Source organism: Bos taurus, chromosome 16 (genome assembly GCF_002263795.3).
Source record: "Bos taurus isolate L1 Dominette 01449 registration number 42190680 breed Hereford chromosome 16, ARS-UCD2.0, whole genome shotgun sequence".
NCBI classification, from domain to species: domain Eukaryota; kingdom Metazoa; phylum Chordata; class Mammalia; order Artiodactyla; family Bovidae; genus Bos; species Bos taurus.
The window spans coordinates 64386164-64413258 of record NC_037343.1 but is presented as its reverse complement, the minus strand read 5'-3'; the positions used below and the strand labels follow the sequence as shown (position 1 = coordinate 64413258).

Below are 27095 nucleotides of genomic sequence, written 5' to 3'. Positions count from 1 at the left end.
AGAAGGAACAGACAACCCGGTCCAGGGCAGGGAGCAGTCAGGAGACAAGGGCCACCTTGTTCCCTGAGTTCTGATCCCTGCACAGACAGCTCTCTGGGGAGGGCCTTCAGCTCAGGGCCCTAAGATTTACCATTTATTCTAGTGCTTCCCAAGCTCTCTGTGGTGAAAGGCCAGGTTTATGTTTTGTGTTTAATTTCCAATCCATTGTGAGTGAATAGTTTTATAAAATAGGATAAAGGTTAATTAGTAAATGTATTTAATAAGTAAATAATAAATTAGGTGAAATAAGAAGGAAAGAGCACACAATACAAGGCCACTTGTAAAATTCGGATGTTCAGCAGACGTGAATGTACCCAGTTAAATTGCTGTGAAGGGACTTCTTTGGTGGTTCAGTGGCTAAGACTCTGCACTCCCAATGCAAGGGGCCCAGGTTCGATCCCTGGTCAGGGAATTAGATCCCACATGCCACAGCTAATAATTAGCATGCCACAACTAAAAGACCTGGCACAGACAAATAAATAAATAAATAAATTTTAAAAGAGTGGTTAACTCTGTTGGGAGTGGGTCTCAGAATCTACTCAAAGGCGCTGAGAAGTTCCTGGTGAATAACTAGACTTTGCGTGGATGACAGGAGGAGGCAGGATATTGTGACTAAAATTAACACACAAAAAGGCACAAAGGTCTTCATGCCTGTTAAGATGGCTATTATTTTTTTTAAAAAGCAACAGAAAATAACAAGTGTTGATGAGGATATAGAGAAATTGGAACGCTTTTTGGAATTGCACTGTCGCTGGGAGTGTAAAATGGTGCAGCCGCTACAGAAAATGGTATGATTCCTCAAAAATTAAACAGTGAATTACAGTTTGATCCAGCAATTCCACTTGTAGGTATATACCCAAAGGAGCTAAAGTAGGAACTCAAACAGATATTTGTACACCCATTTTTTTTTTAACAAGAACAAATACTAGACCCTTTGTACTAAGAGTATAAACAGCTACAATTTAAGAACATAAGAAAAATAACCATGTGAGGAGCTTAATTTCCGGGGTTGTAAGTTCCGTCTAGGTGGTGGATCATGGGGATAGTGAGAGCTATAAAAGGAAAAGGAGTAAGGAATGGTACTCTGTACACCCATGTTTAGAGAAGCATTTTCAAGACCAGAAAGGTGGAAGCAATCAACATGCCCATTAATGGACAAATTGTGGTATATACGTACATACACTGGAATATTATTCAGCCTTAAGAAGACATTCAGACATATGCTATGACATGGATGAACACTGAAGACATGGTGAAATAAACCAGTCACAGAAGGACAGATGTTGTATGATTGCACTCTATATGAGATGTCAGGGGATCTCCCCCACCCAGGGATTGAACCCAGGTCTCCCACATTGCAGGCAGATCCTTTACTGTCTGAGCCACCAGAGAAGCCCATATATGAGGTGCCTAGAGTAGTCAAAACTATAGACAAATAGTAGATTGGTAGTTATCAGGGGCTGGGGCAGAAGGGAATGGGGAGTTCCTGTTTAATGGGGATGGAGTTTCAGCTGGGGAGGATGAAAACGTTCTGGAGATGAGTGGTGGTGATGGTTGCGTAATGATGTGAATGGTCTTAATGCCACTGAACTGTACACACTTAAAAATGGTCAAAATGGTAAATCTTATGTTATATATATTTTACCACAATGCTTTGAAAAATACATGGAGTTACAAATGACACAGCATGTTCAGAGCATGGTGTTTTCTGCACTTCACTGGCTGGACCCTGAGCTGTAAGGAGGGAAGAGAGGAGAGGTGGGAGGTGAGATTCCTCTAGCCTGCCTCCCTCTCCAGCTGCTCACTCCTTTTCCTCCCTGCCTGAGCTGCCAGGTTCTAGGAGAGTCATACCTCGTTGTAGCCACTTCACCTTCACCCACATCTGGACTCACGCAGGAATGGATGTGGTCCCTCCACCTTCCCCAAAGGTGGAAGGCTCGTAGTGAGCTCCATGGTGCTAAATCCCATGGACTTTTCAGTCTTCTCGACTCTACCGATCACACGCTTCTCGTTGGAACGCCCCTCTCCAGAGATCTCTCTGCTGTCACTCTTCTGGTTTTCCTCCTACTTACTGTGTTCCATCTCTGTGTCCTCTGAACGCTTCTCTTTCTCCACTTATCTTTTCATGAAGATGTCCCCCGCAGGCTTCCATCCTGGGTTCTCTCCTCTTGCTGTCTCTCATTCCCTCCTGCAGTTGTTTACCTTTCAGTGACTCCCAAAGTGAGGTCTTTATTCCAGGTCTCTCATCTCAGCTCAGAATCCGAGAACGCATCTGACTCGAGTGTCTCTCCATCAGCTCACACCGCATGTATCAGTGGCACCCTCATCTATCCCTGCGCCCACATCAGTCTGTCCCCTCTCTCCCCTCCAACATCTCTTCTGTTACTCTCCATTCAGTTCTCTCTCCTGGTCATGTGTAGAGTACTTTTCCTTTCAACATTAATAATGATAATACTTTACAAGGCTACTATTTTGGGCCACAGCGTGCTCTTTGAAGGCATATCTTGGAGTCGCTAACATAGCACAGTGCTTAGCTAGCCTGTTGCATAGTAGTAAGATGAATGAATAATAACAATGATAATATCTAATGCTTATATGGTGTTTAGTATGTGCCAAGCACTGTTCTAAGCACTGCTCATATAATAACTCACTTAATTCTAACAGCTGTAATATAGCTACCATGATTCCATTTGCAGATGAAAAGCTGGGGTACAGAGAGGTTAAGTGACTTGCCCAAGGTCCCCAACTTTAGAAGCTCAGTACTGAATGAATAAATGAACAAAAACCTACATGGGAGAATAAATCAATGAGGCCAGAGGATGGGTTAGGGCATATAATGGTGCTGTGCACCACATGTGTGGTTGTTAGACTGGGAGGTATTTCTTGAGGATCTAAGAGGACACTAATTGTTTTGACAGTTGTACTTTGACCCAGGTGTAGTGATGCAGCAGAGAGAATAGGAATCTGATAGATGTGATCAAAAGAAATAAGAGGATGAAACATTCTCGGTGGAGAGGGAAAGGCTCGGCTGGCCCAAGGTGTTCTTTCAGCTGGAGACGTGAGTCAGGGGTGGCTTGTCTTCAGTCTGTGCCTGCTGAGTGCTATTGGCGTCCTGCCTCATCCAGCCCTTGCTACACAAACATCGTGACCAGCGTCCCCCAGGGAGCTGCTTCCTGGGATTTATATAGCACACTGTCCTGGACATCTTTCGGGGGCTGCTGGCCACCTGCCATTGTCCTTTATTTTAGAAAAAAACTGTTCTTGATGTCCACATCTTTTCTATCACATTAGAGCCTGGTTACTACACTTGGTTGAACGTTTCCTAATCTAGAAAAATGATGCTGCCTGGGCCCGATGGCTGTCTTCCTCAGTTCCTAGTCTTCCTGAGCTTCCTCTCTGTTTCCATCAGGCTCTGTGTCCCGGTTCTGTGGTTCTGACCCACCACCGAGGAAGAAAAGCAACGAACAGTGCCATTCTTTTTCCTTCGCTGCCCTCTATGTCCAAATAAACATTAAGACACCTCCATTTTTCCTGCTATTCATATTTTCTTCCTTTCTCACAGCTAAAAATAAACCCATGAATAGACTGCCCACTCTGATTCATAGGCTCTCAGAACCATCAGGAATTGTCAAAACCTGCTGGTTCAACCTCTTCATTTTAAATATGAGCAGAAGGAAATCTAGAGAATGCTGAGGACCCTGTACATGGGGTTACAGGAAATCCTCTGTCAGGTTCTGGGGGACGTTGAAAATGACATTGTCCTCTCCTTGCCTAAATTTCTCCCTGCAGCTTTTACTTAAACATAACAAAACAATACCGTAAATTGACTGTAATACTTTCCTGTGATTTCTCCTTATATTTTTCTATTTAGAGAAATAATGTTTAAAATCTATTTTGTTTTGTTTCTTCTCTGCTGGTTCCCTTCTCCAAAGTATGCTTCGACACAGAAAAATGAAAAGAATGTATACGTTTTTTGTCTTCCCTTCTAATGGGTCTATGTAAGTGAAGGGGTTCCCCAAAGGACATCTAAACAAAGATGAAACTTTAGAGTCTACTATTCTTGCAAACTCTACTCCCTATGCTGTGGTGATAAAAATCACTTTGTGGCAATCATTGAAACATGAGGTTATTTGTAAATATCTGTTTATACATCCATTTTATCCAACACATTGTGAGCCTTTGAAGGCACAGACTATGTCATATTCCTTTCCCAGGACACAGCACAATGTCTTACCCAAAATACATGCTCAATCAATGATTACAGGATTAATAACAGAGTTCACTTATCAGCCTGACCACTCCTTCAGGGCTTATACTCCCCTAATAGAGAAGACTACTTGGAGGAAATGGCCTTTGAGCTGAGCTATAATGGGAAGAAAAACAGCACATGATAGCAAGAGGAAGAAGGTTGCTTTTACGCACATGGAACAAGCCAGACAAAGGCTTGGTGCGCGAGACTAAAATTACTAGGTTGCCTATCAGGAAATTAAACAGTCTATCCATTCATTAGAGAAAGAACAAATGACAGGCCTTGTGCATTACCAGACTGTTAATAAGCAAGAGCCAGACTTGCTCTTATGAAAAGGCAGGCTCTGAATGTCATGTTACCCAAAGCTCTCAAGCCACCCGTTCTTAAACTCTTACTATTCAAAACTAGGACGATTTTACAGAATACTGGTGCTGACAGAAGGGGTTACAATTCCTCTTTGATAACTGTCTCTGTCTTATTTTTTGGGTTACTGAGATGGCTTATATTTGTTCAGATTATCTCATGCAGAGGTCAGCAAGGCCATGACACCCCTCACCCCAAAGTGGAGACATTGTTGTGTGTGTTGAAAACACATAGAAAACTCATAGAAAACTCACTGACCTTTTCCAGCTGGAGGCCCTGCTTTTAGGTTTCAGTCCACTCCATTGGCCATGTTGAATTTGGTCCAGTTCAGTTCAGTGCAGTTCAGTCGCTCAGTCGTGCCTGACTCCTTGAGACACCATGGACTGCAGCATGCCAGGCTTCCCTTGTCCATCACCAACTCCCGGAGCTTACTCAAACTCCGTCAGGGTCAAATACTATCTTCCTAAGGGAAAACATGTCCAAGATGCGGGTGGAGTGATCAAAGGGTCTAACAAATTTTTGAGTGTCGATTGGGTTCCCCAATCTGTGCTTGATGCTTCTACATCTCATTTGCTCCTCAAAACAGTCTTGGGAGAGAAGTGTGGACCCCCTTCTTATGGATAATTAAGCTAAGGTTGAAAGAAATGAATGGAGTAGGAAATGGCAAGCTACTCAAGTATTCTTGCCTGGGGAATTCCATGGATGGGTTACAGTCCATGGAGTTGCAAAGAGTCAGACACGACTGAGCAACTAACACGTCAAAGAAATGAACTAATCTTGCTTGAGGTCACATATGTAAATGATGGAGTCAGAATCAAGTATAGGTTAGACACAGGTAAACCTGTGATCCTTGCTTACATGCAACAGCTGTTACAAAAATACCTGAGGCCAACAGATAACCCACATTTTAAAATGTTTGAATAGCATTTTTCCAAAGATATGCAAATGGCCATTTAGCCCATGAAATATGCTCAACATTACTAGTTGTTTGGAAAATGCAAGTCAAAACCACAGTGAGATCCCATTTCACACCCACTAGAATGGCTAAAATAAAAGACGCTTGCTCCTTGGAGGAAAAACTAGACAAACCTAGACAGCATATTATAAAGCAGAGATGTTACTTTGTCGATAAAGGTCCATCTAGTCAAAGGTATGGTTTTTCCAGTAGTCATGTATGGATGTGACAGTTGGACCATAAAGAAAGCTGAGCGCCAAAGAATTGATGCTTTGAACTGTGTGTTGGAGAAGACTCTTGAGAGTCCCTTGGACTGCAAGGAGATCAAACCAGTTAATTCTAAAGGAAATCAGTCCTGAATATTCATTGGAAGGACTGATGGTGAAACTGAAGCTCCAATACTTTGGCCACCTAATGCAAAGAACTGACTCATTAGAAAAGACCCTGATGCTGGGAAAAACTGAAGACAGGAAGAGAAGGGGACGGCAGAGGATGAGATGGTTGGATGGCATCACAGACTCAATGGACATGAGTTTGAGCAAGCTTGGGGAGTTGGTGATGGACAGGGAAGCCTGACATGCTACAGTCCATGGGGTCGCAAAGAGTTGGACATGACTGAGCAACTGAACTGAACTGATAAATGTATAAATGCATTATGCTATATAATGGAATGTTATTCAGGGTCATTTTAATAATAAAAGAAATGACGTACTACTATATGCTGCATCATAAAGGAACCTCAAAAACGTTATGCTAAGTGAAAGAAGCCAGTCACAAAAGGCCACATATTGTATGATTCCATTCATATGAAGTGTCCAGAATGGGCAGATCCACAGAGACAGAAAGTAGGTGAATGGCTGCCAGGCATTAGCGGGCAGGAGGAATGGAGCGTGGCTGCTTAGGAGTATGGAATTTTTTTTCCAGTGATGAAAAGCTTCTAGAATTAGTGGTGATGGGTGCCCTGGCGTGCTGCGATTCATGGGGTCGCAAAGAGTTGGACACGACTGAGCGACTGATCTGATCTGATCTGATGGATGCCCAACTTTGTTAATACACTAAACCCCCTAATTTGTACACTTTATTTTTTTTAATTTAATTTTATTTTTTATTTTCATTTTTATTTATTTTATTTATTTTTTTAAAATTTTATTTTATTTTTAAACTTTACAATATTAGTTTTGCCAAACATCAAAATGAATCTGCCACAGGTATACCTGTGCTCCCCATCCTGAACCCTCCTCCCTCCTCCCTCCCCATACTCTCCCTCTGGGTCGTCCCAGTGCACCAGCCCCAAGCATCCAGTATCGTGCATCGAACCTGGACTGGCAACTCATTTCATACATGATATTATACATGTTTCAATGCCATTCTCCCAAATCTCCCCACCCTCTCCCTCTCCCTCTCCCACAGAGTCCATAAGACTGACCTATACATCAGTGTCTCTTTTGCTGTCTCGTACACAGGGTTATTGTACACTTTAAAATTAAGACTGAATTTCATGGTAAGCAAGTTACATCTCAATAAAGTTGTTGTAAAAATATATATCTGAGGCCAGATTGGCTTAAGCAAGTGTCAGATACCATACTTAGGAAAAACCCTAACTCACTGGGTACATGCTGCCAAGATTTAGGATTTAACAATAAAATGACCGATAGGACACTTGCTGGGAGTGTCCATATGTGACGTGCTTGCGAGTGAAATTCTTGATAAATAGCCAAAAAAGAAAGAATGGTCACAAATGTAGAAAACAAAATTCTGGTTGCCAGGGAGTAGGGAGGGGAGGATAAACTGGGAGAGTGGGATTGATCTGTACACACTACTAGATATAAAACAGATAACTAATAAAGACCTACTGGATAGCACAGGGAACTCTGCTCAATACTCCTTAATGGCCTATATGGGAAAAGAATCTAAAAAAAGAAAAAAAGAGTGGATATATGTATATGTATAGCTGATTCACTCTGCTGCTGCTGCTGCTGCTGCTAAGTCGCTTCAGTCGTGCCCGACTCTGTGTGACCCCATAGACGGCAGCCCACCAGGCTCCCCCGTCCCTGGGGTTCTCCAGGCAAGAACACTGGAGTGGGTTGCCATTTCCTTCTCCAATGCAGAAAAGTGAAAGTGAAGTCGCTCAGTTGTGTCCAACCCTCAGCAACCCCATGGACTGCAGCCCACCAGGCTCCTCCATCCATGGGATTTTCCAGGCAAGAGTACTGGAGTGGGGTGCCATTGCCTTCTATTCACTTTGCTATACACCGGAAACTAACACAACACTGTAAATCAACTATACTCCAATAAAAATAAAAAAATAGTAAACAACAACTGTAACAAAAAGAATGTCTCTTTTGGCTCTGGTATGAGATACATCACTCAATACAAATAATCTTAATATCTCTCACAGAGATTAAGGTGCAAGGAGTGTAGTGTCAATAGGAGACAATAGCCTATTATTTATAATATCAACATGATAGTATAATAAAAGTAAACCCAGTGAGAGGATCCACTATTGCACTTTCATTTGAGCAAATATTCATTAAGAAATATTTATCAAGCGACTTTCCTGACAGTCCAGTGATTAAGACTTTGTTTTCCAATGAAGGGGCATGGGTTCAATCCCTGGTCCAAGAACTTAAATACCACACACCTAGACGCCAAAAAAACAAAACATAAAGCTAAAGCAATATTGTAACAAATTCAATAAAGACTTTAAAAAAAAATGGTCCACATCAAAAAAAATGTATTGAACATCTAGAATGTAGAGTGTACAACCTCCCAGGTGGCGCTAGTGGTAAAGAACCCGCCTGCCAATGCAGAAGACATAAAAGATGAGGGTTTGGTCCCTGGGTTGGGAAGATACCCTGGAGAAGGAAATGACAACCCACTCCAGTCTTCTTGCCAGGAGAATCCCATGGACAGAGAAACGTTGTGGGTCCCAGTCCCTGGGGTTGCACAGAGCTGGACACAACTGAAGCAACTGAGCACACAACGAGAGTGTACTGGGTATTTTGTTAATGGTGTTAGCATTTCTTACCTTTCTTCCCTCACAGACAAGTCTCCCTGTTTTACAAATGAGAAAACTGATGCACGTAGAGGTTAAAAGATCTGCCCAGAGTCACAGAGCTAGTGAGTGGTAGAGAAAGATGTACCAAGATTTGTCTGACTGCAAAGCTAAGGGTTGGATTGAAGAGTCAAGACCAAGCAGTGGCTGCCTAAGCTTGGACATCACAAGGATGGGGATGATACGTGCAGTGGTGGAGTGAGTTCTGTCCAGCCCAGATCCTGGATTCAGATGCCTGAGTTTGAATCTTGCCTCTGCCAGCCTGGGGGGATGTCAAGCTGTGCATGCAAAAATGCTTCCCACAGCGCAGGGCACAGAGTGAACTCGCAACGTGCAGAGCGTATTTTATTATTATTGCCTCTTCTGCACTCGTGCAGGTGGTCATGGCTCTGAGGTTAGGGACTGTCACCAAAAGGGCAGAAAATCTTCTCCAAGATTTACAGTGGATGTGGTGATTATCTCTGGAGAGTGGGTTGGGCAAAGAAAGAGGAAGGATGTTTTCACTCTCCGTTATTTTTATGTTTGAATTCTTTACAATCATGCATTACTTTAAAAAAAATAAAAGAAAACACAGCAAATAAAAATGCTTCCCCCAAGAAAAGAGTACTTGTACTTGGGGAAGAAAACACAGATCAAAACCTGGGGCACCTGTGTTTATTTGAATTCTCCAGAAACCCAAAGTCAGTCTTCTATATGCAACCCACAAACCGGAGTCTTTGCAGTGAGGGGCAGGCACAGCGCCAGTTTTACAGACTCACTCACCTTGCTCCTTCAGCCTGTTTTTCATTAGGGGCAAATTTGCTGGTAATTTGATCTTGATAGATGACCTGACAAGCTTTTTTAGACCTCAGCTCTGCCGAGGGCACTGCTCAAATTCCTGCCTGCTGGGTATCCTTAGATCGGTGATATTTACCGGAGTCTACAAGCAGGTCTTTCCTCTAGGAGATTCAACGGTGATGGGGAGACTTGTGTATATAGGAGTCTGAGAATTTTGATAACGGGTGGAACCTGGGGCTGAGGAAAGAAAGGAAGAAGTGAGCAGCCAGCTTTCTTCAGATGGGAAAAGACAAGGTGTCTCCACCACCTCACCCTGGGCTGGGGTGCGGCGGGGATCTGCCTGTCCCAGTTTTCCCCATCAACTCTTACAAGGTTCTTTGCCTTAGCTGAGATTTGGCTTTCTCATCTCTGAAATGGGTTTCATATTTCCCCTGTTGCAAGGATTTGGGGAGATCTAGAGATCAAATTGCCAACATCCGCTGGATCATGGAAAAAGCAAGAGAGTTTCAGAAAAACATCTATTTCTGCTTTATTGACTATGCCAAAGCCTTTGACTGTGTGGATCACAATAAACTGTGGAAAATTCTGAAAGAGATGGGAATACCAGACAACCTGATCTGCCTCTTAAGAAACCTGTATGTAGGTCAGGAAGCAACAGTTAGAACTGGACATGGAACAACAGACTGGTTCCAAATAGGAAAAGGAGTACATCAAAGCTGTATATTGTCACCCTGCTTATTTAACTTCTATGCAGAGTACATCATGAGAAACACTGGGCTGGAAGAAGCACAAGCTGGAATCAAGATTGCCAGGAGAAATATCAATAACCTCAGATAGGAAGATGACACCACCCTTATGGCAGAAAGTGAAGAGGAGCTAAAAAGCCTCTTGATGAAAGTGAAAGAGGAGAATGAAAAAGTTGGCTTAAAGCTCAACATTCAGAAGACGAATATCATGGCATCTGGTCCCATCACTTCATGGGAAATAGATGGGGAAACAGTGGAAACAGTGTCAGACTTTATTTTTGGGGGCTCCAAAATCACTGCAGATGGTGACTGCAGCCATGAAATTAAAAGATGCTTACCCCTTGGAAGAAAAGTTATGACCAACCTAGATAGCATATTGAAAAGCAGAGACATTATTTTGCCAACAAAGGTCCATCTAGTCAAGGCTATGGTTTTTCCAGTGGTCATGTATGGATGTGAGAGTTGGACTGTGAAGAAAGCTGAGCGCCAAAGAATCAATACTTTTGAATTGTGGTGTTGGAGAAGACTCTTGAGAGTCCCTTGGACTGCAAGGCGATCCAACCAGTCCATTCTGAAGGAGATCAGCCCTGGGATTTCTTTGGAAGGAATGATGGTAAAGCTAAAACTCCAGTACTTTGGCCACCTTATGCGAAGAGCTGACTCATTGGAAAAGACTCTGATGCTGGGAGGGATTAGGGGCAGGAGGAGAAGGGAATGACAGAGGATGAGATGGCTGGATGGCATCACTGACTCGATGGACGTGAGTCTGAGTGAACTCTGGGAGTTGGTGATGGACAGGGAGGCCTGGGGTGCTGCAATTCATGGGGTTGCAAAGAGTCGAACACGACTGAGCGACTGAACTGAACTGAACTGACTGAATTAGCTTTGACCTGAAATGTATCATACAGGCTTCTGGGGAAAAAAAGTGTGAAATTTGATAGAGAAATAAAAACAAGGTACAGCAGGGCGACCCATCTCCGTGTGCGGAAGAACCCAGGAGTGTGTGAAGGTACTTAATTCATTTAGACTTAACAGCCCATCAGAGAAGAGTCCAAAGTCAGCAAAAATTCAGTGTTTTACACGTAACTTTATATAAGGACAAGGGTCTGCTTGGGCTGACAGCAAGGACACGAGAAGAAAGCTGGCTCAATGTTATCGCAGAAACAGTGTCTTTGGATTCTCTGGTGGTCCAGTGGCTTAAGACTTTGCACTCCCAATACAGGGGGCCAGGGTTTGATCCCTGGTCAGGAAACTAGATCCCACATGCCACAACTAAGACTTGGCACAGCCAAATAAATAAATATGTATTTAAAAAACCCACTCTTTATCTTGCAGATTTCTCTGCAGGGAAGAATAACCAGTAGATGTTCGTATCTAGGCTAAAGTCGTGAGAACAAATGCCTCCCAGCCCTTCCTGCCTGTAAACCACACCCGTGTCCCACCTAAGCTGGCCTCTGGGTCACCCTTCTCCCCATTTCTCCTCTCCCACTGCTGAGCCAGATGTTGGCAAGGGGCAGGAGGGAGGAAGTTCCCACCAGCTCTGAGCTGGCTCCATGTCACATATCCCTCATACACAGCACAGATGCCTTCTGTCTTGCTCGCCTCTGCTTGAAAAAAAGCTTCACCCATGGCCAACGCAGCCTCACACAGGGGAAGGGCAGAGTTCAGAACTCACATGGTTCAAGATATAAACTGATCCAAGAAATGAAGAGACAAATACGACTGGCACCTGCAGGGCCTTCTTCTGTTCTCATCTCACAGCACGCAGACAAGGCAATGGGCTGAGGTGTCATTCCCGCTGACCAACAAATCTGCTGGTTCACATACCACTGTGTCTTCTTCTCTTTCCTCTCTGTTGGGTGGGTGATGGGGAAGAAAAGGGATTTCCAGTTCCGGAGAGTTCCACAATTTCTTATGGAAAGGTTCTGAATGGTGGCACTGTATGTGTGTTATGAAGAAGTTCTCATTTTACTAACGTAGTGTGTTGGTAAATGTGAGGTTGGAGAGGGCTGGAGGGACCCAGGATATGCCCTGCCTCCCACTTCCAAAACAAAGGGCCTTCTGGGGAGATGTTATAGAAGTATTAAGGTTATATAATAAAATAGACTGCATGATAAAATCAGTTTCATATAATCTATAATTGGTATTAATAATCGTGTGTGTGTGTGTGTGTGAGGGCATGCTCAGTCGTGTCCAACTCTGTGACCCCATGGATGGTAGCCCACCAGGCTCCTCTGTCCGTGGAATTCTCCAGGCAAGAATACTGGAGTGGGTTGCCATTTCTTCCTTCAGGGGATCTTCCAGACCCAGGAATCAAACCCGTGTCTCCTGTATCGCAGGCAGATTCTTTGCCACCGAGCCCCCTGGGAAGCCCATTCGTAGTCATACATTTTTGTTTTGTTTTTATTTTATATTGAAGTATTGTTGTTTACAGTGTTGTGCTAATTTCTGCTGTACAGCAGTGACTCACTTATACACAAATATACATTCTCTTTTAATACTGTTTTTCCATTTTATGGTTTATTCCAGGAGATTTGGGTATAAATCTCTCTGCTATATAGTAGTACCTTGTTGTTTATCTATTCTAAATGTAGCAGTTTGCATCTACTAACCCCAAACTCCCAGTCCCCCTTCTCCCTCCTCCCCTCCGCCTTGGCAACCACAAGACTGTTCTGCAACAGGCATAAAGTTTTAAAAGAAAAATCAAGTTAGAAAGAAAATTCTATATTTGAACAACTCAACCAACAATGCCACTTTAATCGTGCCATCTCTGCCCAGCTGTTTTCTGCCAGCCTGCTTGCACAAGCTCTGTTCGTATTGACACTTGCATATTTCCGTATTATGATGCACATACATTCCTTCAATGTTGAACTGACCTGCCACTATTATATTCAAGTCATTTGAGCTCCTCCCTTCTATTCCCAACCCTTGGGCATTTTATTTATGCTATTAATCTTGTTTTGATTATGTGATAATTCACTTCAGGAAGAAGGTATTGGTCCTCCTTAAAGAGACTGCAAATGATAAAATGGAAGGAGCCAGAAAATCTCATGATGGGGAAAGACCTCCACAATCACTTGATCTAACCCTCTTGTTACAATCGATGAAACTGAGGTTAGGTCATTTGCCCAAGATTCCACAGAGCTAGTGGCCGAGACACCCGATGTCACATCTGCTCCCTTCCTGTCCCCTGAATCGTTGGATGCTGCTGCCTTTGGCTCATTCACGCCTGAGTAAGTTAGCAGTGGTTTGTCAGGGGGCATGCATGAGCTTGAGTGTGTTCCCTTAATCTTTCAATTTGCTGCCATCCAGAAAGGAGGATAGGAACGTGAGACAGCAGAAAAAGAAGGATGCTGTGCATTCTTAGCATGTTGGAAGATTCTAGGAACAGTTTAGACTTAGCATGTTTAGGAAACGGAAATCTTAGACCAAATGATGGGGACAGGGAACGACAGGGTAGGTGCTCCCCTGCCCTCTGGCTTGCTCTCCAGTTCTCTGTTCTCAGTCAGGACCCTCAGCTCAAGATCTTGCAGAGTATGTCTGCAGTGTCTTCTCCTTTGTGCTTTGCTTGAGCCTTTTCCTCTTTCTTCCTTCAAAGCCCAGCTCAGAGAGTCATGTTCTTCATGAGGGCTCCCCTGCAACGTTCTGTTGCACTTGATGTGTCTCCTCCCTTAGCCACCCAAGCACACGGCCTGGGCACCATGGCCTGGTCACCATGTGCCCATGTGCCTGAGGTTCTGGCACCTCAATTATTTCAGTGCACTTGTTCTATCCTCACCAACGTCCTCCACTCTCTGTTCTGCCCACTGCCCCCATAAACATCATGTGTCATCAATCATAAACTTTATGAGGGCAGGTATGTGTCTTATTCATTTTTATATTATCAATAGCACGTGGCAGAGACCCAGACCACTGAGGGCACTAAAACTGAATAGAATATTGGCTATGAATTGTAACCATAGACCTGATTTTTGTTAGTGAAAAGTTGCTTGGGTTTTAGAGGCCAATTTTCAGACACATCCAGTTTGATCTAGAAAATGCCATCTTCCACTGCCATGAATAGCCCCCTGGCAGCTTGAAGGAATTTTAGCACCCCTACAAGGTGAACATTTCTCACCTCCTTGCTGGTTAACTCTGCTCGTGTGTATACTGTGAACACAGATAGTCTTCACCAGTTGTTTCAGGCTCAAGGTTGATCCAGCAGGTCTTGTCTCTGGCATGGGCTTAGTGGGGTCTGTGGTCTAATGGGAGTCTGGTCTGAGCACAAGTTTAATCCAAATTTGAGATCTGGGTCAAACACCCATGGTGATGATGCTACAGTTCTGTACTCTGTAATTTAGCTAAAGTACACACTGGCTGGGTGGTACTCTGGCACCCTGGGGCACTCCCTAGTATTACTAATTGGAAAGCCTTTGGAGCCAATGAAATGCACTCAGCATGCTGGTTGTTCACCAGAAGCGGCTGTAAGAGTCTGAGGCTCTCTCTGACTTACGGGGAATTGTATAATGTAATGGGTTAAGAATGAGGAGTGTTTGGACAGAACTAGGTTAAAGTCCTGGCTCTACCACTGCTAAAGGTGTGATGTAAAACAAGGTATTTAATCTCATTAAGGTTCTTTAAAAATCAGTAAAGTGGAGTAAAACCCCACTTCACGGCATCACTCTGAGGATCGTATGGAATTGTGCATCTCTTGATAGTGTTGGACACGTAGTGAGTGCTTGACGCGTGCCAGCTCTTGGGAGTTGACTATCCCATGTGCTTCGTAATAGAGACTTAGCCCCTCTGGAAGCAGTTCTTTGTTGGTTCTGCCTTTTAGGCAGGAAGCAGTGCTCTCAAAAGACTAAGCTCAACCCACTCTACCCTCAGGGGAGCTCTGAGGTTTCCAAAAGAAGGATTTAAAATGTATAGTGAAAAAAATAAATAAAATAAAATAAAATAAAATGTATAGTGAATGGGAGCTGCTGCCACGTAATGTTATGTGGCAGCCTGGCTGGGAGGGGAGCTTGAGAGAGCTCAGATACATGTGTGTGTAGAGTCCCTTTGCTGTCCACCTGCAACCATCACAACATTGTTAACTGGCTATACGCCAATATAAAATAAAAAAGTTTTTTTTTTTTTTTTTTTCAAAAAAATGTATAGAGACAAAAGCTATCCAAAGCTTTTTCAAGTACCTGAGACTGGAGAAGGCCAGCGGATGTGTTGTGTCTACAGCAGGGACTCCATTGGTTAGAACACTGTAACCTCGATGGGCCCCGAGACACACTCTGTGGGCTGGACCGGAGCTGGGGCCTGACTGGTGAGTTTGCCATTGAGGTCTGTGAACAGAGCAAGCTGTGGGAGCCCAGGGCAAGGCTACATTTTTGATCTGGGCTTCCTTGGCACCCCTCCCAGCCAATCCATGTAACACTCATTTATGAATTCATTCATTCACAAAAGTTGTATTGAGTACCCGCTCTGTGCCAGGCACTGAGCTCATGGGGTTTTCAGTCAAGTGGGGGAGACAGATGTCAATCAGCTTGTCACAGGAATAGCAATAAGTTCTGGCCCTCAAACCTTAGTGTGCATTAGACTCCCGAAGAGGTTTGGTAGAACACAGATTCGAGGCCCACCCTCAGTTTCTGATTCAGTAGGTCTGGAGTGGGGCCCAATCATTTGCATTTTCTAATGAGTTTCCAGGTAATGCTGATACTGTTGGTCTAGAAGCTATATTTGTTTTTTGTTGGTTTTGTTTGCTTTTTATTTGGCTATGTCTTAGTTTATTCGCTAGGTCTTAGTTGTAGCACAAGCAGTCTATCTTTGTGGTGGAATGTGGGATGTTTTATTGCAGCATGTGGAATCTAGTTCCCTGACCAGGGATCAAACCTGTGCCCCCTGCATTGGGAGTGAGAATCTTGGCCATTGGACCACAAGGGAAGTCCCTAGAAACTACATTTAGAGAACCACTAATACATAATGACAAAATGTGATACTTTCTCTGGGGGAGAAATATCGGGAGTTCTGGGAGAGTCTAGAAGAGGGTCTTCACTCAGATTGGAAGAGTCTTAGAAGTCCTCTCTGAGAAAAGGGCATTTAAACTGAAATCTGAAGGTGAACAGGAAGGAAAGAGTTGGGGGTTGAGGAAAGGGAAGGGCCATGAGGAGGAGTAGCGCGTGGTGAGTCGGAGCAAGGAGGCCGGTGTGGCTGGGGCATGGTGGTGGTACAAGAGCTGTTGAGGCAAAGCCAAAGGGGCAGGAGCCATGAGAGGTCATCAGGGCCTGGTGGGCGAGCAGAGAGGCTGCAGGTTATGTGCTAAGTAGAGCAGGAAGCCTTTGTTGAAAGGAAAAATGATAACGTTCTGACTCATGGTTTTAAAATGTAACTTATTACCACTGTGTGAAGAGGAGTAGGTATATCAGGGATATTGTTTGGAAGTAGAATCGATAGCATTTGGTGAAGGATTGGATATGGGCGAGAGAGGAGAAAAGGAAAATGTTAAGGATGATCAGAGGTTAAGCGGGATGAAAGAGCAGTGGGATGGTTCTGACGATCTTCCTGAGAAAGGGATGCGAGTCTTGTATTCACACCAGCAGTTATTTAACTTTACTCCCCTCAGCCTTCCACCCCCCTTTTTCCTCTCACAGCTCTGTCTTCAAGCCAGTCTACACCCATCCACCTCTTCTAGTTAAGCTGTGTGCTGGGACAGTAGGCTCTTTGAAGGTGAGGGCAAGGCTCTGGCAAGTTTGATCAAGCTTGGGTTCCCAGCTCGACAAACCTAGTGGGAAGAAAGGACTGTCCACACATCCACATGCTCTATCCTCCCAAGCTTTAGCTGTTAAAACTCTTGAAACATTTACCAGAGAAAGCCTAACACCGTCATCCTTATTTCACTGTGACAACGCTGAACGATGGAATAGTGTGTCTTGACCTCTGCTGGGGAGGGGAATGAAGCCAACGCCAGAGTGAGCGTCTGGGGCATCCTGACTCCAAGGTATCTCACCAGGGCCTCTCGCTCAAGCAAGTAGAAGTAGGTCATGAGCTGCAATTAGGGACCGGAACAGGATGTTCCCAGCTGGAGGCCTGAATACCAATGAGTGAAACTGGAAGTTCCCATAGCAATGGTAATGCCACCTCTTTTTTGAGATCAGTAACCCAGCAATATAGGGGTGAGTCAACTACTGCTTTGAAAACTTGTATTCATTTTCATGTCTCATATTGGAAGTGCCTGTGATACCATGGTTCCCGGGCATTTGATAGCGTTTCAGATGATTTTCCACATGGTGATGTGGTCTTGGAGTTGAAGCCCTGGAAGCACCATCGCCTACATGTCTTTCCCCATTGTCCACTGCACTATTCACAGAGAATGGTGGACTTTAAGGCTGCAGTCCATGGGGTCGCAAAGAGTCGGACACGACTGAGTGCCTGAGCACACACGCATGCACACACTAGAGCCTCCTGCAGAACTGTAGAAGGACCAGCAGCTCTTCCAGTCCAACACTTTATGACACATGTTCCCAGTGCCCTATTCCCAGCCCTCCTTGGCTTGAATGCTGCCAAGTGTGGGGACGTCACCAGCTTCTGAGGGTTCAATCCTTTCAACCAAGACCCTAGACTGAAAGGGCTAAACCAAGCAGAAGATATCATCAGTGTACTTGTGTGTCTAGCGCCTGACCAGTGGGTAAGGTTTTTTTTTTCCCAGGTGCTGCAGGGGATATGAGAGAAGAAGTAAGCTCAGGAATGGGTGGCTGGGGTCTTCGCTGGTGGTCCAGTGGTTAAGAATCCATTGTCCAAAGCAGGGCATGTGGGTTCAATCCCTGGTCTGGGAACTAAGATCCCACATGCCCCAGGGCGTAGCGAGTCAGCGTGTCACAGCTAGAGAAAGCCCAAGACCTGCAACGATGACCCAGAGCAGCCAAAGAAAGAAAAAAGAAAAAGGAATGGGTAGCTGGTTGTTTCTAAAGTTCTGCAGGGGAGGGAGGCTCAGACTCCCACAGATTCGGCCCTTTGTATCCTTAGCGTCCTTGGAGCTTGTTCAGTCACCAATTTCCGTCTATCCAGGGTTCTGAGAGCTTGCTACTTTGATTAAAAGAGCTGAACCGTGTGGCCTATGTGAAGAGTTGTGAGAGCAAGGTTGGGCCTATCGTGGAGAGAATAGTCTGCTAGTAGGGCCCCATGGGGCTTCCCTGGTGGCATTAGTGTTAAAGAACCCGCCTGCCAATGCAGGAGACATAAGAGACACCGTTTTGATCCCTGGGTCAGGAAGATCCCCTGGAGGAGGGTATGGCAACCCACTCCAGTATTCTTGCCTGGAGAATCCCATGGACAGAGGGGCCTGGCAGGCTACCATAGCGTCACATAAAGTCCGACTGAAGTGACTTAGCACGCAGGGCCCCATGAGGCTGTTCTATGAGGGAGGTTCTATTATAATGCAAGTCATTTTAAATGAAATCTGTGGCAGATAAACACATAAGTGGCTGAGCAAAGAGCAAGACCCAAAGCAAATGGGGCCAGGTGCCGGAGCACTGATCTGGAGTATGACACACTGTTCTAACGAGAAGAAGGGAAATTTTACATGATGGTAGGTCGGCTGGCTGGAGAAGGCAATGGCACCCCACTCCAGTACTCTTGCCTGGAAAATCCCATGGATGGAGAAGCCTGGAAGGCTGCAGTCCATGGGATCGATGAGGGTCGGACACGACTGAGTGACTTCACTTTCACTTTTCACTTTCATGCATTGGAGAAGGAAATGGCAACCCACTCCAGTGTTCTTGCCTGGAGAATCCCAGGGACGGAGGAGCCTGGTGGGCTGCTGTCTATGGGGTTGCAGAGAGTCGGACACGACTGAAGTGACTTAGCAGTAGTAGGTCGGCTGGTAATAATGATGGAACATGGCTCCCAAGAACATTCCTCTCCCCAACCCTCAGTACAAGATGCCATGGGGAGATTTCATTGCCATTTTTGCTGACACAATTCTAGAAGTGAGAAGTTTTCAAATCCCAGCTGTACCACTTAATAGCTTTGTGATCTTAAGTAAGGTATTTAATTTCCTTAAGCCTTAGTTCACTCTGCTGTAAGAAAGAGAAGATAATACATACTATTTGTGAAGATTAAATGAAATCACATGTACTGTGTGGCGTGTGGTAGACATGCAATCAATGGAAATTATCCTTTCTCCTTTCATTTCCTATAGCTGCTCCCTCTAATGTGTCCATCAAGAACTCCTTCTACTCCACTCCCAAGGGTCTTTATCTAGATTTTAAATTGTTCACTCTATTCCTGGAGCTGAATTGTGATCAAGCTTAGTAACACAAATGAATTCTGACGCATTAGCATTGGGCTTTGAAAGTCAGACATGCGTATTTCTTTCTTCTTTCTGTTTTTAATGATTTGCTTTTTAATTTTTTTTTTAAAGGCCAATAGTTAAGTTTACCTAAATTGAAAAGAAAAGAAACCAGTCTTTATAACCAGTCTACAGGGTGGTTCACTCTCAAGAATCTCTCGATAGAGCAAGTCAGACATGTGTATTTCTTACTAAAGACACCTTATTAACATGTACTTCAAGTTACAAAGCTGTGGTAATAGAAAGAGGGTCCTTTTCTTTCCTTCTGCCTTCCTTCTCTTTTCCTTCCTTCCTTTATCATCAAGGCCTCCAGTCTACAGGGTATCGAGTTTATCTCAGTTTTCCCTCCCAAACTGACCGAGGCTGACCACAATAGTTCTCTGGCCTCAGTCGGTGGGTGAGAACAGGGAACCCCTTGTCTCCCTGGATGCTCTGGGTCGTGGCCCTTGCCTGCGGTGTGAGGGAGGGGACAAGCAGGAGGACCCCAGCCGTCTTGTTCTTCCATTTATTTCTTCAGAGCACTTATCGTCCTCTGTAGTTGTCCTCCTCAGAAAGCAAGCTCCGTGCGGGAGTTGTGCGTATTCTGTGTACCTTTATGTGCTCGGGTATTTGCATGATGCCTGGTGCATAGGAGGAATTCAATAAATGAAGGGTAAATGAGTGCATGGATGTGTGTGATTGTGGGCTAGTGGGGTGAGGTCACAAGGCAAGTCTTGAAAGAGCTGTGCTCAGGAACCTCCAACTACACTCTGCCAGGCCCAGCAAGGGGGCCTGCTGTTTTGGATTGAGTCATGCCTCTTCTGGTGCTTCCCAGGTATCACTAGTGGTAGAAAAACAACAACAGCAACAACAAAAAAACCTGCTAATGCAAGAGACATGAGAGATGAGAGTTCATTCCTTCGGTTGGAAAGATCCCCTGAAGGAGGGCATGGCAACCCACTCCAGTGTCCTTGCCTGGAGAATCCTATGGACAGAGGAGCCTGATGGGCTATAGTCCACAGAGTTGCAAAGAGTCGGACACTACAGAAGCGACTTAGCACACGCCTCTTCCAAGGAGGGATGGTTTCTGTACCTTCTTCCCTAGAAGGATGAGCCTCCCAGTTCTCTCTGCCAGGTTCCCAGGCAGCAAGGTCAAGGTAATTTTCAGCAGGAATTTAGTATGTATAAGATTGGCCCAAAAGTTTGTTTGGTTTTGCCATAAGATGCTACAGACAAATCCAAATGAACTTTTAGGCCAACCCAATATTTGATATTTCTTTCCATCCCTGGGGTTTGCATTTGCAGTTTCGGAAATCTCATGCCCTCTTCACACCATCCAGATAGGTGATTTCTCCTTTAGCTTTTACATTCTGGGCCCAGGCTACCCACTGCTGCGGTGAATGTTAGCTGTATCATTATTTTCTGCTGCTCTGAGTGTCATCAAGATCCTCAGCTATAGACACAAACATACAACCACATCACTCTCGCCCGCCCCAGAAGCTTGCTGGGTAAGTTAAACAGACAATAAAATGCAGACTTCAAACATGTCAGGGTAGAAGGCATTTAAAATTCTCAGTGGGGGCTGGAAAGAGAATGCTTTTAAAGTCTTTCCATTTCTTTCTCTTCCCTTGCCTTCAGCATCAGAGCTGCCTGAGAGTTGCCCTGCCTCTTCTCTATCTATGTGGGCATTTAAGGATGACTGGTCCTTTTGTGAGCAGGCCAGGAGTTTGAGATGTTGACCCTGACTGTGGACCCTTCTTCCAGGCTCCTCCCAGACTGCCCGAAGGAGCAGAGGCACCTGAACTTGGCAGCAAACATTTCCAAGCCTGCTTCCAATTCTACCATGCAGAAAGGTGTCATTGAGATTATGATTCAGGATTGCAAACCAGCAGAGCTCTGCCCTTTCGGAGAAATATAACCCGTATGACAGATTTCATGTGGGCTATTTTTGAACACTAGAAACCAGCGCCCAGGACAGTGTAGGTCGGAAAGCAGGTGAGCCAGGCCCCATGGGTCAGGAGCCACTGGCCCGGGTTTCATGCACGTTGCTGTCACTGCCTGACTCGGTCTTTGCAGCAGATGTACTGCGGGCAGCACACGTCCTCACCGTGTTCACGTCAGTGTTCCTTTCTCCTGGCAAGGACCTGACCCGTGTCACAGGCTCTCCTACGCATGACGTGAGAAGAAACCCCCAACGACTTCCACAGATTTGCTTCCTGGTGCTCTGCTGAGGCTGTCATTTCAAGGAAAAGTTATGCTTATGAGCTGATGAAAGGATCAGGGCTCAAATAGTGAATTCAATAAGTCAAGCATCACGATCTCACCAAAACCCAAGGCATTTCAGAAAGCATGTCTTCCTTAGATATATCTGCGAGCAGGAGCTATGAAGGAGAGGGATTTGGGGTTTTGTTTTTTTAAAGCAAAAGAACCTTGCTGAAACGCCCCTTATCTTACATGTGCCATGAAAGACCCTTTGTTCCAGCTAATCTCCAAATCGTCTGGGCTGCAAGGCTGGTGTGAGGTATTATGCAAAAACATTTACATTTTCTCTTTCACCCTTCTACTCATCTCCTCCTTTTATTTTTTCTGTTATACTCATATCAATACAAAGGTCTTAGGGGCAAAGAACATAAATATCTTTGTGACTTTACTATTTTCTGTGCTGGGCTCAGCTGCTTGTCCACAGGGGATCACATGGATGGACATTGATGGTGAGGGAAGATGGAAATGGTTAACAGTAACTCCCTCGGCATCGCCAGAATAAATTATTTCCATCCCCTCTGCTGCCTGTATGTGCACTCACGTACTCATGGGTGTGAGCACACGTGAGCACACGCAGATTAGGGCCACGTTGCTTATTATTTCAAAGGACTGAGAAACCTCTACAGTGATCCCCCACCTTTTTGGCACCAGAGACCAATTTCGTGGAAGACAGTTTTTCCACGATCGGAGTAGAGGGAGGGGATGGTTTCGTGATGACGCAAGCGCACTACATTGTGCACTCTATTTCTATTATTATTACATGAGCTCCACCTCAGGCCATCAGGAATTAGATCCTGAAAGTTGGGGACCCCTGCTCTAAAAGATGTCTTTGCTGGATTGCTACTGTTTTAATGAAACCTCAGGCTGAATTGAGGAGAAAATATGTCACCCTGTTGGGAAAATGAAGGAACAGGTATTTTCTTTATAAGTCCTAGCTCCAAGAAAAGCGGATGAGGACAGATGTTTCGCAACAGGAGAGGGAGGGAGGTGTATCAGGAATTCCCTTGGGGATGATTTTCCGTGTACACCTCCTCACTTATTCCTCCTGGCCTGAGTTTGCTAGTAAAGTGAACTATGCTATCTCTCAGGGCACTGGCATGGGGGAAAAAAAAAGGGTTCAAGTCAACCGGCCTAAAAGAAAAGGATGTTTCAGGGTCCATCTACCATGAAGAGAAAGGCAGCACTCAAGAAAAGAATGGCTTCTGTTCAAATCTGGGATGTAACTGGAGCTCCAGCTACATGCTGATCAGCTGTGTTGCATCTTCAAAGAACAGTGATATTACAGTCATTCATATGTTCAAAAATATTTTTTAATAATTCCTATGTCCACTAAGTGCCTCAAAGACATGAAGATAATAATAGCAAGCATTTTTAGAATGCTTAACGTGTATTTAATTTCCTAAGCATTTTCCATGTAATAATTTCTTTTATCTAATTTAATCCTTTCAACAGTTCCATGAGTTTCCATTATTATTATCCCCATTTTACAGATTATGAATCAGGAGTTTTTCTGTGCAGTAAGGAGGGAACACTCACAGAGATAGTGATAAAATGCCAGAGAAAAAGATACAAAGGATGTATTATGGTAGTTTGTAGTATGTCATATTTGTTGTTGTTCAGTCATGTCTGACTCTCTGTGACCCCATCAAGTGCAGCACACCAGGCTTCCCTGTCCTTCATTATCTCCCAGAGTTTGCTGAAACTCATATCCATTGAATCGGTGATTCTACCTAACCATCTCATCCTCTGCCGCCCTCTTAACCTTTTGTCTTCAGTCTTTCTGAGCATCAGGGTCTTTTGCAATGTGTCAGCTCTTTGCATCAGGTGGCCAAAGTATTGGAACTTCAGCTTCAGCATCAGTCCTTCCAATGAATATTCAAAGTTGATTTCCTTTAGGATTGCCTGGTTTGATCTCCTTGCTGTCCAAGGGACTCTCAAGAGTCTTCTCCAGCACCGCAATTGGAAAACATCAATATAATAGAATTATATTGTATTATATATAATCCATATATGCTGCATTATATATATATTATGATACATATGTATTATATATGTATATAATATATATTTTTTTTAATAGGAAGGAAAGATCACTTCCAACTGGGAAAATCAAGAAAGGCTTCATGGAGGAGGTAGCATCTGAGCTTGGTCTTAAAGGGTAGAGAGGGTTTCCATATGTTTGACTCTTTGCTTTGTCACAAGAAGAAAGGGAGAAAGAAATGACTATCCCAGGGGTGAGTGTGGGGTTGCAGGATTGTTCCAGACAGGACAGTAGGCAGAAGCACAGAGGTTGTAGAACACTGGGGGTGACAAGATGTTCATTTTTCTGGGGATCAGTGGGACAGAGGCCAGAAAAGTAGAGGAGGGTCCAGTCAAGGCACATCTGGAGTCTGGAGTCAACCATGTTGACCTTGGGAGCCACTGAAGGTCAAGATCAGAGTTAGCTGCTGATGTTTAGTCTGGAGGCAGTGGGTACAGTGAGATTGAAGGTTAAAGGCCTGGAGGGGATCACAGTGAGAGGCCGTTAACGGTCCAGGTAGGGAAATTCTCTGGCGCTCAAGAGGTTTGGACTCCTCCATTTCACTGCTAAAGATGCCGGTTCAGTCCCTGGTTGGGAACTAAGATTCCACAAACTGCGCAGTACAGCCCCCAAAAAGAGAAGAGTCCAGGTGAGAGGCAAAGAGAACTGAGTCTAGAGACAGAATTGGGACTGGGACTCGGGACAGGTATAAGACATGGCGAATGATTGGGTGTGTGGGAGAAGGGAGTGCATGGGAAGAGTCAAAGATGATTTCAAGGGCTTAATAACTTGGTAAATTGAGTGATTTTTTGACAGAGACAAGTCAGCCAGGAGGAGGTTGAATGGTGGGGGTGGGAGTGGGGAGAGGATGAGGTGGTGTATTAGGAGAGTAATTTTAATTGACCATAGGCTGTCCAATGGAGGGCTTCCCCATTGGCTCAGATGGTAAGTAATCTGCCTACAATGCAGGAGACACAGTTTCGATCTCTGGGTTGAGAAGCTCCCCTGGAGAAGGGAATGGCAACCCACTCCAGTATCCTTGCCTGGAGAATCCCTAGGAACAGAAGGGCCTGGTGGCTACAGTCCTTGGGGGTCACAAGAGTTAGACACAACTGAGTGACTAACACTTTCACAATTTCATTTTTATCCAGGGGAAGGTTTCCACCATATGGAATCAGGAGATGGGGCCTTGGCAGGGAGAATGGGATTGGATGACAGCTCTCACATTCCTTCTCCATTCTGGGGTTCTGAACCAGCTGAGAGCAGACCCTGGAAGAGCTTGGGGGAGTTCCAGTGACCCTAGGATGGGAGGAAGCGCTGCCTGGGTCAGGCCTGAGCTCAAACCTTAGCTTCGTCATTGCTAGCTCTGTGGTCCTGGGAAAGATACTTTGACTTTCTCAGCTTCAGTTTCCATATCTAGAAAATAATGTTTAAATGAGACAGCATATAAAGTGCTAAGTACAGTATTTAGTGGTATTTAGTGAGGACTCTAAATATTCTGAATATTTGATTCTGTATCATCAGGAAGTGTTTCCAGAGATTATTTATGTCTTCTCTTCTCTCAAAAGGAAGTCTGAGTAGACTAAAGGAGTTCCATCTCCAGCCCTGATGGATTCCTTCAGGAATAAGAGGGCCAGATGAAAGTGAGGTTTCGTTTTACTAATGGAGGTAGTGGTAGAATTGTTAAGGGAAATGAGATCCATTCCATTTTCATCAGTACTGGCATGCAGGAGAGAATTACTTCTTAACTATGAGATCTATTTTGATGTCATGATCACATGTCAGAAGCTAGTCCTCACCTGATCCTGGGTGGCTCACAATTTGGGCTGCAGAGTCAGATGAAGTCCTGGGATTGGGCCCTCGGCTGACTTTCACTTACTACTACCCTAACTCCCTGGTTCTCAGTCTGGGGCAGTTTTCTTTTCTGGGGAACATTTTTTTTTTTTTTTTTTAGGCCTTGCTACGTGGCATGCAAGATCTTAGTTTCCCAACCAGGGATAGAATCTGTGCTCCCCTGCAGTCTCAGCACGGAATCCTAACCACTGGGCCACCGGGGAAGTCCCACATTTGAATGGGATAGGGAACTGCCGAAATCTAGTGATAGAGGCCAGGGATGCGGCTAAACATCTTACAACGTACAGGACGGTTCCCGTATCAAAGAATCATCTGATCCAACGTGTCAGCAGTGCAGAGGCTGAGAAAACCTACCTTAATCCAGTCTTTTCTTATTCTTAAAGCACCTACTAAGTGCCAGCTCTAAGCAGCATGCTAGCTCAGCTGCCCATTAACTGTATGACCTTGGGCCAAGTTCCTCAGCCGGGCAGAGAACCTCAGTTTCTTTGTCGGTAAAATAAAGACACATCTTGCTTTAGCTCATAGGTTGTCATCAGGATCTAATGTAATAACCCGTTTGCAGCCTTGGTGAACTCTAGCCCACCTCAGCTAGAGATAATACTCTAATAACCATGACCCACCCTTAGGATAAATTCGTGTTGTTAGGTGGGGCTTCTGGGTCATGATCATTTTCCTCCCTCACCATTAGGGCACTTTCTGGGTGTGGTAATTAAACAGTAACCTCGCAGGTCATCCTTGGGTTAATCTACCTCAACCCAGCTTGGCAGGCCTGGCGGATAAATCCTGCCAGCATCCGAGCAGGGATGTTCACATCTAAGTCGCCAGGTGTTTGGAAAGACTCCCCAGTCTGGCTCTTCCCAAGAAGCAGCTAACCAGAGCAAACAGCGTCAGGATCCAAACGGCCATTGCACCAGCTGCTCCACCTCCGGGGTACCAGTCAGTCAACTGTGTGTACTTGAGGATATGTCTCCAGTGGTAGCCATGTGAGAGGCTGGCTTGCTAGCACAGCTGTTGCTCTTCGGCACTCCCTCCAGGGACACAGCACCCAGGAAGGGAGAAGCCAGAGTGTGATTCACTGGGCTGAGGCGCCTTGCAAGGCTGATTGGCAGTGGACCCTAAGGAAAATGGAGGGAACGGCCAGACTTCCTACTCATTGTAATCATTCTAATCAGTCCAGCTGGCTCTCTTGATGTTCAAAGGGACCACTCTCCTTTCATATGTTTGTGCTTACAGCGTCTTAATTTTTAATAATAATAACGGCCTCATCTCCCAGGAGTGAGTTCAGGCATTAATGAATGCTTCCACCCTCTCCCTAAGGCAGGCACATCCCCTTTCCAGCCTCTCACCGGCTCCCTAGGAGACAGAGATGAAGATGCTCGCTCAAAAGGAGCTTCATTTTACTTGTGAGCATGGTAGCTCCCAGGTGCCAGGAGAGTTATCAAAAACACACTGTGTGACAACTGAGATAATCCATGTCGAG

At 44.8% G+C, this 27095-nt stretch overlaps 1 protein-coding gene and 1 non-coding gene across 11 annotated transcripts in view; both read left to right on the top strand.

Moving 5' to 3' along the window:
- The window catches only part of NMNAT2 (nicotinamide nucleotide adenylyltransferase 2), a 226243-nt gene that overhangs the window by 106248 nt on the left and 92900 nt on the right, over positions 1-27095 (top strand).
- On the top strand, positions 379-451 carry TRNAG-CCC (transfer RNA glycine (anticodon CCC)). Its single transcript has one exon. It is a non-coding gene; the product is annotated as a tRNA-Gly (tRNA).